Consider the following 13,991-nt stretch of genomic DNA (forward strand, 5'->3'; position numbering starts at 1 on the left):
GGAATTAAATTTTAGTGAGATGCTTGGGCCAGCATTCCTCCTGGAAAAGAAGACAGAGGCAAACAAATGGAATTTGAGCTTTTGTCTTCCATTATTCAAGTTTTCCTAAAGAGTGACAGCATGGAAATATTCAAGTCTGCTTAGAATCTGTGCCAATTTGATGGGAGAATCTGCAGATTTTCAAGCAGTAAGTTGATCTGTGGTAGCCTTCAACCCAGGAGTGAGGAATTTTCTGTTTATAGTTTTGACTCAAAAAATATCCAAATTTGCCCCACCCTGGGAGTGTATCACAAAGGTGGAATTTTCAATGCTTAAAAATGGTTTATAATGAGATCACGTTGAAATTTTCTTTTTTTCCTCTGTGAAGATAAATGCAATGTGTGTGACACTGATACTACATTAAGCAAGAGAATTGTGCTCTGAGGAGACACACACACACACACACACACACACACACACACCACTGAGCACTGGACAAGTCTCTGCTTTGAGAGAGAGATGCCTCTTTGAGGGAATATTTCTGCATGAAGCAAAATCAATATGGGACAACCTGAAAAACATCTGTTGGGAACCTTTGGAATGGTAGATGGAAGAGGAAATGGGAGACAAGGGGGACGACTTGGAAAACAATACAAGGAAGCTTTATCTATACTCGAGTCATTATTTAACATTGATGTAGCCATCTGTGAGGCCCCAAGTAAGCCCACTGGCCCGCTTAAAGGAGCCTAGAGTCACCATGGGGGTGGGTACAGTTGAAAACAAACTGGTAGCTGGAAATGTCCTGGAATCTTTGTTATCTTGGGTTCCACCTCACTAGGCAACCCTTCTCCTCTGTGGTTTTTTTGCCCATTTCCTGCTTTTCTTCTTCTTCAGCCACCACCCATCTCCCTATGGGTTGAATAACAACTTAGTACAAGTTTAATATTTTTCAAAATGTTTTGCAATAAAAACTTATTGCTTTTGTTCTCTGTGGCTAGAGGGGTGGTGGCCTGGTACGACTGCCCCAATTTTAAAGACAGGAAAAATAGGGATAATGGATGGAGTGTTTTGCCAGGGATGAAATGAATGAGACTAGCACCATTACTTTTTACCCCAGCAACTGAAATAAACACAAAAACTGGATTGTAGCAATAGTTTGCAAAAGCACTGGAAAACATCATTCTTTGTGATTCTCATGTAATGCATGTGGTAACAAAGAAGATGGCTATGCCAGTTTTTAATTCAATGGAGGTTTTGAACATATTTCTAATTCCTCTGCCACATCCCCAGTTTTCTCATGCATAAAATGGAATGAATTCAATAATTAGTATCTACCTTATAGGGCAGTTTAAGGATCAAATGACTTAAAACATGTCAAGCACTTGGAACAGTACAGGCTATCTAATAAGCACTTAATACATTTATTATTTTTATTATTATTGTTGGTTGTGTTGCAATAGCAACAACAATTTATTTTAAAGTGACAACCTCAATATTCAAATCTTCCAAAATGTATACCAGACAATGCCTTGCTGCAAAGAAATCATACTGGTTTGCCTGAGAACCTTATTAGAATGAAAAAAATGAGGGGTAAGGAATGAATTCATGAGTGGTTCAGCACTCTTTCAGAACATTTTGGAACTTAGACCCTTCATCTGAGGTTATTTGTATCCGGGCTGGCTGTGCCAATGGGAAGATGGAACCCAGAGGTTCCAAGTGCCATTCCCACTCTCGCCTACCTGTACCCATTGCAGCAAGAGACATTTTGCAGCCACTAAGAACCAAGAGTGTAGTGTACTGCGACTGGGTTCTGATATGACACAAATTTATCTGTTACTGCTGAGGCAGGCAGTTCAGCTTGTCACACCTGTGTCACCTCTCAAATATAAGCCCCACAGGTCTTCTCTCACACTTTAAGCCAAGGATTTCTTTGCTCTGCTCATCACCCCTCTTGCTCTTCCTGTCCCTCCCAGGCTTGTACACTGTGTCCAATGGAACTGTAGGGCCCCTTCCCGAGCAAATAGCCCTGGGCACCACCGTTTCTCCACTATCTAGTGTTAATCGAAATCTGGCTCTCCCGTGAAGTTCTATTTCCTAAAACTCTTTTAGGTAGATGGTGTTTATCCTATTGGGTTTCATGGAAATGATCATCATCATCATCATCCAACTGTCCTTCCTCCAAACTGTTGTTTCTCTACCTTTATATAAAAACCTTCTGGGGAACTTCCATCTTCTAGAAGATGGAATAAATGTACTTTCCCCTATTCCTTTCACTAAGTACAACTAAAACCCGTAGACATTCTAAATGAAACAAATATAAGAAGACTCTGAAAGGTGGGAGGGGAAAGGAGACTGGCTAGGGACCTCAAGACCTGAGGAACAAAAGGGTGGTGAATTCTCTGGGTTTTCCTTTTGTTTCATATATCATAGACTATGAGCTGAAGAAGCTCGCAATCTGGAATACAGACATGTGCAGACAAAAAAAAAAAAAAAAAATTCCAAACTAAAGCCTGCTGTCTCCAGCAAAAGTACCAGGAAAAGGAGAGCCTAGCAACACAGAAAACCTAGCTTTAGAAAATAACCAGATTACTTCAGCCAAACACCAACAACAACTGTAAGCCTAGACCATCCTCTCACCAGAGTGGGTGTCAGAGGAGGCTGAGTAGGGAGCCATGTCTTTCATCCCTGCCACGTGGTAACAAACACACTTCCCTTGCAGTGCCACTGGATACCACGTGGTAAGCCTGGACCCCACCCCCACTTAGCAGTAATGAGGCATCCTTCCCCTTCTCCTCCCCAGTGGGTGATGCCAGGGAAGAACTAGTGGAAAGTTCTCCTCCCCAGTGGGTGATGCCAGGGAAGGCCTAGTGGAAAGTCAGGACTTTCACCACTACCCAGTGGTAATGAGACAACCACCCAGGTGTCAGTGAAGGCTATATGGGGAGTTTGCACTTCTCTAGGATCACAACAGAGGCTGAGAGGGGAACCCGGGCTTCTACACTCACCTATCAGGAATAAAATGCCACTCCTACTTCCCCTGTAAGAGGGGTATCAGAGGAACCCACCTAAAGCAGAAGGTTTAAATCACAGCCAGAGTACCATAGTACACATGTCCAGGTCTCAAAAAAAAAAAAAAAACTCATCATACAAAGAACCAGGAAAATCTCAGTTTAAATGAAAAAGATAATCAATAGATGACAACACTGAGATGACAGGGATGTTAGAATTATATGACAAAGACTTAAAAGCAGCCATCAGAGAAATGCTTCAATGAGCAACTACAAACATGACTGAAACAAACGAAAAAGTAGAAAGTTTCAGCAAAGAAGGAGAAGATATAAGGAAGAACCAAATGAAAATTGTGGAACTTAAAATACAGTAACCAAAATAAAAAACTCAATAGATATGTCCAATAGTAGAATGGAGGAAAAGAAGGGCAGAACTAGTGAACTTGAAGAAAGAATAAAAATTACCCAATTTGAATAAGAGAGAAAAAAATAGGCTAAAAACATGAACTGTTTAGTTTCTCAAGGAACTGAGGAACTATAACAAAAGATCTAACATCTGGGTCACTGGAATCCCAGAACGAAAGGAGAAAGAGGATGGGACTGAAAAGGGGCTCGAAGAAAGAATGAATTAATATTCATTGAATTTGGCAAAATACATAAACCTAACACATTCCAGAAACTGAACAAACCCTAAAACAGGATAAACTCAATGAAATCTGTACCAAGTAATAGTCAAACTTCTGAAAACTAACACCAAATATTAATCTTGAAAGCAGAGAGAGAAAAACAACAAATTACCTATAGGGAGAAAACAATTTAAATAATAGCAGATTTCTCAACATAAACCATCAGAGAAGGCAATGTCAATCCACTCCAGTACTCTTGCCTGGAAAATCCCATGGACGGAGGAGCCTGGTAGGCTGCAGTCCATGGGGTCGGGAAGAGTCGGACACAACCGAGCGACTTCACTTTCACTTTTCACTTTCGTGCATTGGAGAAGGAAATGGCAACCCACTTCAGTGTTCTTGCTGGAGAATCCCAGGGACGGTGGAGCCTGGTGGGCTGCCATCTATGGGGTTGCACAGAGTCAGACACGACTGAAGCGACTTAGCAGCAGCAGCAGCAGCAACATAAACCATGGAGGCCAGAATAAAGTGGCACAACACTTTTCAAGTATTGAAAGAAAAAAGAATTGTAAATTCAGACTTCCATATCCAGTGAAAATATCCTTCAGGAATGAAGAGGAAATTAAGGCATTCTCAGATGAAGAAAAACTAAGAGAATTTATCACTAAAAGACCTAATTTAGAATATCAGAAAGGAAGAAAGAACAATAGAAAGAATAAAAATATAGATAAATATGCTGTGTTTCTGAAGGTACACAAGCGTAAAGGAAGTAAAGTTTCTGTACTTCACCTTAACTGGCAAAATATCTAGCAGATTGCAATAAGTGAGCTCTCTCTATATATATATATACATATATATATATGTAATATATACATATATATGTATATATACATACATATATAATGTAATACATAGAATAACTAATAAAATAATTATGTAGTGATAAACTCAAAATGCTGTAGATAGCTATAGATAACTCAAAATTTAATTCTAAAAATGTTCAAGTGACCCACAGGAAGGCAGGAAGAACAGAGGTGATAAACATAGAGAACAAATAGAAAAAAAATTATATAATGGAAGACAAGCCTTAACACACTAATAATTACATTAAATATAACTGTAAACATCAATTCAAAGACAGAAGTTGGCATAGTCGATAAAAAACATGACACAACTATATAGTATCTACAAGGGACTAACTTTAAATATAACAATATATGTAGGTTGAAGGTAAAAGGATGGAAAAGATATATCATGTAGTCAAAAGAAAGCAGAAGTGGTTGTATTAATATTAATATTAGATAAAATAGAGCAAAGGAAATTACCAGAGACAGAGGGGCATGTGACATAACAATGAAAGAGTCAACCCATCAAGCACACATAGAAATCTTAAATATGTATGCATTAAATGACAGGCCTGCAAAATCTGTGAAGCAATAAAATGATACAGCTGAAAGGAGAAATAGACAAATCTACAGTCATATTTGGAAACTATAATACCCTGTCTTAACAAATGATAGAACATCTAGATAAAAAATCAAGAAGGATATAGAAGAGCTCAATCAACCAACAGGATCTAATATTTATATAACACCCTGCCCAACAACAGAAGAATATATATTCTTTCCAAGTTCCCAAGATCATATACCAAGATACCATATCCTGGCTATAAAACAAACCTCAGCTTATTTAAAATAATTTAAATAATAAATGGTTGGAGTATGTTCTCCAACCATCATGGATTTAAAGTAGCAATCAATAACTGAAAGATAACAGGAAAATTTCCAAACAGCTGGAAATTAAACATACTTGTAAATAATCCATGTGTTAAAAAGGAAGTCTCAAGGAAAAATTTTTAAATATATTGAACTGAACAAAAATGAAAATACACGCATCAAAATGTGTGAGACCTAGCCAGAGCTGAGAGGAAAATTTATTGCACAAAATGTTTACTTCAGAAAAGAGGAAAAACTTCAACTAAATAATATGCATATTCACCTCAAGAACTTAGAGAAAAGAAGAGCAAAATAAGCCCAAAGCAAGCAGAAGGAAGGCAATAATAAGAACAAAAGTCAATGAAATTGACAACAGAAAAACAAAAGAGAAAATCAATAAAACAAAAGCTGGGTTTTTAAAACATCAATAAAATTGACGAACATCTAGTGAGTCTGAAAAGTATAAAAGAGCAAAGCACAAATTACCAATATCAGGAATTAAACAGGGGTTATCATAACAGACTCTGTAGACATAAAAGGATAAGGAAATACTATAAAAACTATATGCATATAATTTGACAACTTAAGTGAAATGGACCAAGTCATCAAGAAGTGCGAACAAGTACAACTCACCCAACAATAATTTGAATAGCCCTATAACTATTAAAGAAATCCAATCTACACTTTTAAAACTACACCAAAAGATATCTCCAGGACCAGATGGTTTTATTGGCAAATCTGTCAAATGTTTAAAGAATACTTAACACCAATTCTATATAATCTCTTCCAGAAAACAGATAAGAAAGGAACACTTCTAGTTAACTTTATTAAACTAGTATTACTATGATGCCAAACAAGATAAAGACAGTATCAAAAAAAGTACATCTCTCATCAGTTCGGTTCAGTTGCTTAGTCGTGTCCAACTCTTTGCGACCCCATGAATTGCAGCACGCCAGGCCTCCCTGTCCATCACCAACTCCTGGAGTTTACTCAAACTCATGCCCATCGAGTCGGTGATGCTATCCAGCCATCTCATCCTCTGTCGTCCCCTTCTCCTCCTGTCCCCAATCCCTCCCAGCATCAGGGTCTTTTCCAATGAGTCAGCTCTTCACATGAGGTGGCCAAAGTACTGGAGTTTCAGCTTTAGCATCAGTCCTTCCAATGAACACCCAGGACTGATCTCCTTTAGGATGGACTGGTTGGATCTCCTTGCAATCCAAGGAACTCTCAAGAGTCTTCTCCAACACCATAGTTCAAAAGCATCAATTTTTCGGCGCTCAGCTTTCCTCACAGTCCAACTCTCACGTCCATACATCAATAGCTTTGACCAGACGGACCTTTGTTGGCAAAGTAATGTCTCTGCTTTTTAATATGCTATCTAGGTTGGTCATAACTTTCCTTCCAAGGAGTAAGCGTCTTTTAATTTCATGGCTGCAATCACCATCTGCAGTGATCTTGGAGCCCCCAAAAATAAAGTCTGACACTGTTTCCACTGTCTCCCCATCTATTTCCCATGAAGTGATGGGACCAGATGCCATGATCTTAGTTTTCTGAATGTTGAGCTTTAAGCCAACTTTTTCAATCTCGTCTTTCACTTTCATCAAAAGGCTTTTTAGTTCTTCTTCACTTTCTGCCATAAGGGTGGTGTCATCTGCATATCTGAGGTTATTGATATTTCTCCTGGCAATCTTGATTCAAGCTTGTGCTTTTCCAGCCCAGCGTTTCTCATAAATATAGATACAAAAACCTTTAACAATATTTTGCGAACAAATTCACTAATACACACAAAAAAACACTGTGCCCACATGGGTCTTATTCTAAGGATGCAAGCTTTGTTCTAATTAAAAAATCAATCATAATAACAGGCTAAAGGATTAAAATCATATGATCATATCAATTGATGCAGAAAAAGCATCTGACAAAATTTAACACCCTTTTACAATAAATGAAAAATCTCAGAACTAGGAATTTCCTCAACTTGATAAAGAACACCTACTAAAAAACTATAGATAATATTACATTAATGATGAAAGACTGACTGCTTTCCTTCTAAAATAAAGGAAAAGGTAAGAATGTCTTCTCTTACCATTCTTATTCAAGATAGTACTGGAGGTTCTAGCCAGCATAATAAGAAAATAAAAAGCAATGAGGTATAGGGTTTGGAAAGAAAGAAATGAACTGTCCCTATCTGCAGATGACTGTCTAGGTAGAAAATGGAATTTACAAAATACTTCTAGAATGAATGAGTTCAGTAAGGTGGCAGTATATAAAGTGAACACACAAAAGTCAGTCACATTTCTATATACTAGCAATGAATATATGAACACCGAAATTAGAAATACAATACCATTTATAATCCCTAAAATAAATTAAAAACTTATGTGAAAATCTAACAAAACGTGTGTGGGACTTCCATGCTGAAAACTACAAAACATTGATGAAAAAAATCAAATAAGATACACATAAATGGAGCGACATACCCTGCCCATGGCATGAAAGATTCAAAATAGAAAAAATGTCAGTGCTCCCTAAATTGATATGCAGGTTTAATGCAATTCCTATCAAAATCCCAGCAAGATTTTTTGTAGTTATAGATAAGATTGTTCTATAATATATACAGAAAGGTAAAGGAACTAGAATAGTTAAAACTATTTGGGAAAATAAGAATAAAGTGGTAGAAATAGTTCTACATAACATTAATGCTTACTAAATAGCTACCATCATCAGAGCAATGTGGTTGACAGACACATAGGTCAATGGAACAGAATAAAGAACCCAGAAATAGAGCCACATAAATATGTCCAAATGATTTTTGACAAAGGTGCAAAAACAATTCAAAAGAAAGAGAGCCTTTTTAACAAATGGTGCTGGATCACAAACTTAAATGCAAAATGTAAAACTATAAAATGTTATTAGAAAAAACATAGCAGAAGATTTTTGCTAGAGCTAGGTAAGAAATCCTTAGACTTGACACCAAAGCAAGACCCATAAAAAGAAAAACTGATAAATTGAACTTTACCAAAATTAAGAACTTTTGCTCTATGAGAACCCTGAAAGAGGATACAGGGGCAAGCTATAGACTGGGAGAAAATATTTGCAGACCACATATCCAACAAAGCACTATTGTCTAGAATACATAAAGAACTCTCAAAACTCAACAGTAAAATACAAAGAATCCAATTAGAAAATGGGTAAAAGACATGAATAGACATTTCACAGAAGAGGATATACAGATGGCAAATAAACACAGGAAAAGGTGTTCAACATTGTGAACAATTAAAGAAAATGCAAAAAAAACCCACAATGAGCTCTCATTACACTTATCAGAATGACTAATCTAAAAAACAGTGACAACACCAAATGCTGGCAAGAATGCATAGAAACTTGATGACTCATAAACTATTGGTGGGAATGTAAAATGGCACAGCTACACTGGAAAATAGTTTGGCAATTATTTTTTAAAAATGAAACATGCAACTATCACATGATTCAGCAATTGTACTGTTGGGCATTTATCCCAGAAAAATGAAAACTTGTGTTCACAAAAAAACTATACATGAATATCCATAGCTGCTATATTCATAACAACCCCAAACTGACAACAAGATGCTCTATCATAGATGAATGGTTAAACTAGCTACGGTACTATTCAGCAACAAAAAGGAACAAACTATTGAGAAAAACAAACAAATACACAAAAATCTTGATGAATCTCCAGGGAATTAAGCTGAGTGAAAGAAGCCAATCTCTAAAGATTACAAGCTGTATGATAATATTTATATAACATTTTTGAACTGATAGTGTTTTAGAAATGGAAAAGAGAGTAATGGTTGTCAGTGGTTAGGGATGGGGTGGAGGGGTGAAACAAAGGTGAATGTTGTTATTAAAGGTCAGTAGAGGTATCCTTGTGGTGATGGAAATGTTATCTTGACCATACCAGTGTCCATATCCTTGTTGTGATATTGTACTATAGTTTTGCAAGATGCTACCCTTTGGGGAAACACTGGATCTCTCTGTGTCATTTCTTAACTGCGTGGGAATCTATAATTATCTTAAATAAAAGGTTTAATTTAATTAAAACATACAAAACAAACCTCTTGTTTTGAATCACTATCTTCTGACTGTATCACTCACTATCTCTGTTTATCACTGCCATCTACCAGGTGGGAGTCAATGATGACTTGGACTAGGGAGGAAGTGGTGAAAACAGAGAGAAGTGGGTGGTTTCTGGGTGTATTTTGAAGGCAGAACCAAAAGGATTTGTGGATGGACCAAATATGTGAAACAAATAGAGGAATTCAAACAAGACACCAATTTTTTTCTGAGCCATGTAAATGATGAATTCATTACTTACTGAGATGAAGAAGACTGAAAAAGGAGCATGTTTGGAGAAAGTTGAGAGTTTGGTATTGAATATGTGGAGTTTGAGATTCCTAGTATTGATAGGATTCCAAATGGAGATATATAGCTGGCAATTGGATACATGTGTCTGGAGTGAAAAAGAGAGGTTAGACCCAGAGAGTGAAAGTGAGGAGTCGTGAGCACATGGATCACATCTAGTCATGAGTTTAGATAAGATTGTCTAGGTAATACGTACAGGAGAGAAGCTGCCCGGGACTCCAAAGTTTAGAGGCCAGAGAAGTGAGAAGAAAGCAGCAAAGACACATGTTAAGAAGAAGCAATGGCCAATGAGATAGAGGAGAGCCATGAGAAACTGGGGTTTGAGAAACCAGGGCTTAACTCTCTGAGTATCCCTTCTTGACCTTTTTCATGGATGCATTGGCCTCTAGTTTCATCTTCAGCCCTTTTAGCCATTATGTATATTAAGATTCTCCCCAAATTATTATCTTCAGCATTGAGCTCTCCCTTGAAGTTCCATCTCATGAAACCCATTGATTGTTGGGTACTCTGTTGAGACAGCACATAGGTACCTGTTCCAGTTATGTATTAATGCCTAACAAATCACCCCATAAATTTAGTGGCTTCAAGCAATAACAATAATTTATTCTCTCCCATAGTTTCTATGGGTCAGGAACTTGAGATTGGTTGGTTGGGCAGATTTTAGCCCAGGATCTCTCAGATGGATGCAGATGGCTGGAGTTGAAGTCATCTGAAAGTTCATTCATTCACATTCACATTCTTCACAGGCTGGGAAGACTCAAGCCATTGGTCCAGGTACCCCTCATCAATCTTGGAGTTATACAATAGACAATGCAATTGCAGGGTATGGAATTTTCAAGTATAAAGAAGGTGGTATCCATCACCCTCCAACTGAGTTGGCACAAAGTACATACCAGACTCACTGGTTTGGAACCAGAACGAGATGTTGGTTTTCCAGATATGGGTCAGAATCTTATCTGATAGGATCACAGTCTACCCTTCTGGAATGCCACTGTATCACAGATAAAATGGGTTATCTCAATCCCTTAAATAAGCATCCCTGCATCTTCCATATGACATATAATAAGCAAATTTTACTATGTTGACAATGACTACTAGCCTCTCTGTGAGCTTTGGAGAAGATTGCCATTGCATGAGCATACATGTATCAGGGTTATCAGATGTTCCACTTTACCAAGACAAACATCTCAGTTTTTAAACCTGTTGGTCCATCCTAATGTTTAACAGTGTTCCCTTTACTCACTCTCTGAAAAACGGAGCAACCATTATGACCCTACAATCTGGAGAAAAACATGATCCAAAAGGATACATGCTCCCCACTGTTCATTGCAGCACTATTTACAATAGCAAAGACATGGAAGCAACCCAAATATCCATTGATGGAGGAATGGATAAAGAAGATATGGTACATATATACAGTGGAATATTACTCAGCCATTAAAAAGAATGAAACAATGCCATTGGCATCAATATGGATTGACCTAGAGGGTGTCCTACTGAGTGAAGTAAGTCAGACAGAGAAGGAGAAATATTGTATGACATCCCTTACATGTGGAATCTAAAAAGAAATGATACAAATGAGCACACAAAATAGAAATAGACTCACAGACTTAGAGAATGAACTTATGGTTGTGGGGGAAGGGGAAAGGATAAGGGAAGGGATAGTTCGGGAGTTTGGGATGGATACATACACACTGCTACATTTAAAATGGGTAACCAACAAAGACCTACTGTATAGCACATGGAACTCTGCTCAATATTATGTGGCAGCCTGAATGGGAGGAGAGTTTTGGGGAGAATGGATACATATATATGTATAGCTGAGTCCCTTTGCTAGTCACCTGAAACTATCACAACATTGTGTGTTAATTGTCTATACCCCAATAGAAAATAAAGTTAAAAAAATGTCCTGGTTGGTTGATAAATAAATACGTATTTATGTATGGATGGATATGATTTATTTCTTCCTGCAATCAGATTGTTTCAGAATCAGGCTGGAAGTACACATTATTCCTCCAGGAAGTAATAGACTGATGCGTCTGCAAAGGGTTCTGAAAGAGAAAAGAACCAGCCTTTCCTTGAGTATGGGGCAGGGAACACAAGAGCACAATGTGTTCAACATCAGAAGGGAAGCCAGATGGACACTGAATGTAAAGCCATCACTCCCGTGATAGTAATAAGTAAAGCATGCAGGAACTGTCAAGCCACCTCTACTTACTTGATGCACCCGATTAACCAATGCTCCACACAGTGGAAACAATACCAATGCCTAGGACCTGAAACTGCTCAGGGCTACGGAGCCACTCTCTGAGATGCCAGAATATGTTCATTCCTACTGGTTGGGCTGTATATTTAGCAAAGAATGAGCTACATTTGTCCCCAAACCTGTTTATGCTTGTAGCTGTCATTAGAATTCTGTAATCTAATTAGATATGACCTAAATTGATGGAAAAAAGACTAAAAAAGCTTGAGAGCTATTAGATAGACTTGATTAAGGCAAGTTCTGGTGATTAAAAAGGAATGCTATTTTTGGATATAGTAGATACAGGTGTGAAATATTAGGTGAATATTTTAAAACTCTCACAAGAGTTTATACTCAGATTTCCTCATAAAATATGAGGAAATTATAAGTTGTGGCTACTCAGCATCTTTTGAATATCCTTCCTAGGTTTGGAAAACGTTATTTCTCAAGGTACAACTCAGAATTCATTCTCCCAGCCTCCCATGCATTTAGGGAGCAGGCACAAGGCTCTGGCAATCAGGATTTAAGATGGAAGGGAGTGAGCTCCATGCAGAACTGGCCTAGGAGATGGGCACTGGAGATGAACCCTTCTTTGTGAGAGGCGGCCGTGGCAGAGCTTTGGGTATTCACTGAGAGGGAGAGGTCTTTAAGGCCGAAAATTTGAGACAGGTATCAGTAGCTCCATTTTAGGCTCATTTAAGTTGAGAAGTCCAATAGGCTGGTGGATGTATCAGTACAAATGTGGAGTTTAAGCAGAGAGCACTGAGCTAGAGATACAAATTTGGGAGGCATCTGTATATAGATGGTGTTTTAAGCTGTCAGCTTGGATAAAAATAACTAGGGAGTGAAGGGAATGAGAAAAGACCTGAAGACCAAGCCTGGGGGTGTTCAAAAGCTTAGAGGTCATGAAGGCAAGGAAGTCTTATCGGAAAGGAGAGTGAGAAGGAGAATCCAGCAAGGAAAAGGCAAACCAAAAGAGGGTGCTGTCTCAGTGACCAAATAAGAATTTAAGGAAGAGCTGGTGATCAACTGTGTCACAGCTATTGATGGGTTAAGCAGGATGAGGGCTAAGAGCTGACTGTGGGATTTGGCAACATGCAGGTCACTAGCATCCTTGATAAGAACCGTTTCAGTGGTTTGTTTTTGGTTTATCTTTGGCTACCTGCAGTTCAGACTGTGTTCCCAGTCAGGGACTGGTAGGGGCACTGGGATGGCTTTATCAGCTCTCACATGCATCAGGTGAACTGTTTTTGAAGCTCCTCCCCCAGGCTGGACAAGGTTGTCAAGGTTGGTTCCAGAAGCCTGTCGGTTGTGTGGAATGGAAGTTTTTCCTGGCCAGTCGACCCTCTCAGACCCTTTAAACACAGTGCTCCTGACGGGCCCACAAATCATCCCAGATGCTGGGAAGGACCCAGTCAGTCCCCTCCCACAGACCATATCTCACCGTATCTTGTTTCTTCAAATCACAAACACGTCTCTCTCTTCCTTATACCTGATGGCCTTGCTTCTTAAGTCTCATTTATTTTTGCTTATGCTTCCACCCATCTAGGAGACGGATCCAAAAAATACTACTGAGATTTATGCCACAGAGTGTCCTGTTTGTTTTTCTCTAGAAGTTTTATAGTATACAGTTTTACATTTAGGTCTTTAATCCATCTTGAGTTTATTTTTGTGTATGGTGTTAGAGAATGTTCTAATTTCATTCTAAGAACTGTCTGTTCTTAGCTAAGGTTGACCCATCATGTGCGCACTGGTTACCATCCCCACTTGCAGAATCAGCTACACAATTTGGGAGGCCCAATGAAGAATAAAAATGCAGGGTCCCTTATTCAAAAATTATTAAAAATTTGAAGACACCAATAGCAGAACATTAAGTTAAGCATGGTGCCCTTCAGAGGTCAGAGTCCTGTGTGACCACACAGGTCACATGTCCATGAAACGGGCCTCCTTCCCTGACCCAAGAAAGGACGCACATTCTTTGGGTCACCCTCTCCCACAGAGAGAAACCCGGCAGTTCTGA

This window comes from Cervus canadensis, chromosome X (genome assembly GCF_019320065.1).
Source record: "Cervus canadensis isolate Bull #8, Minnesota chromosome X, ASM1932006v1, whole genome shotgun sequence".
Classification (NCBI taxonomy): domain Eukaryota; kingdom Metazoa; phylum Chordata; class Mammalia; order Artiodactyla; family Cervidae; genus Cervus; species Cervus canadensis.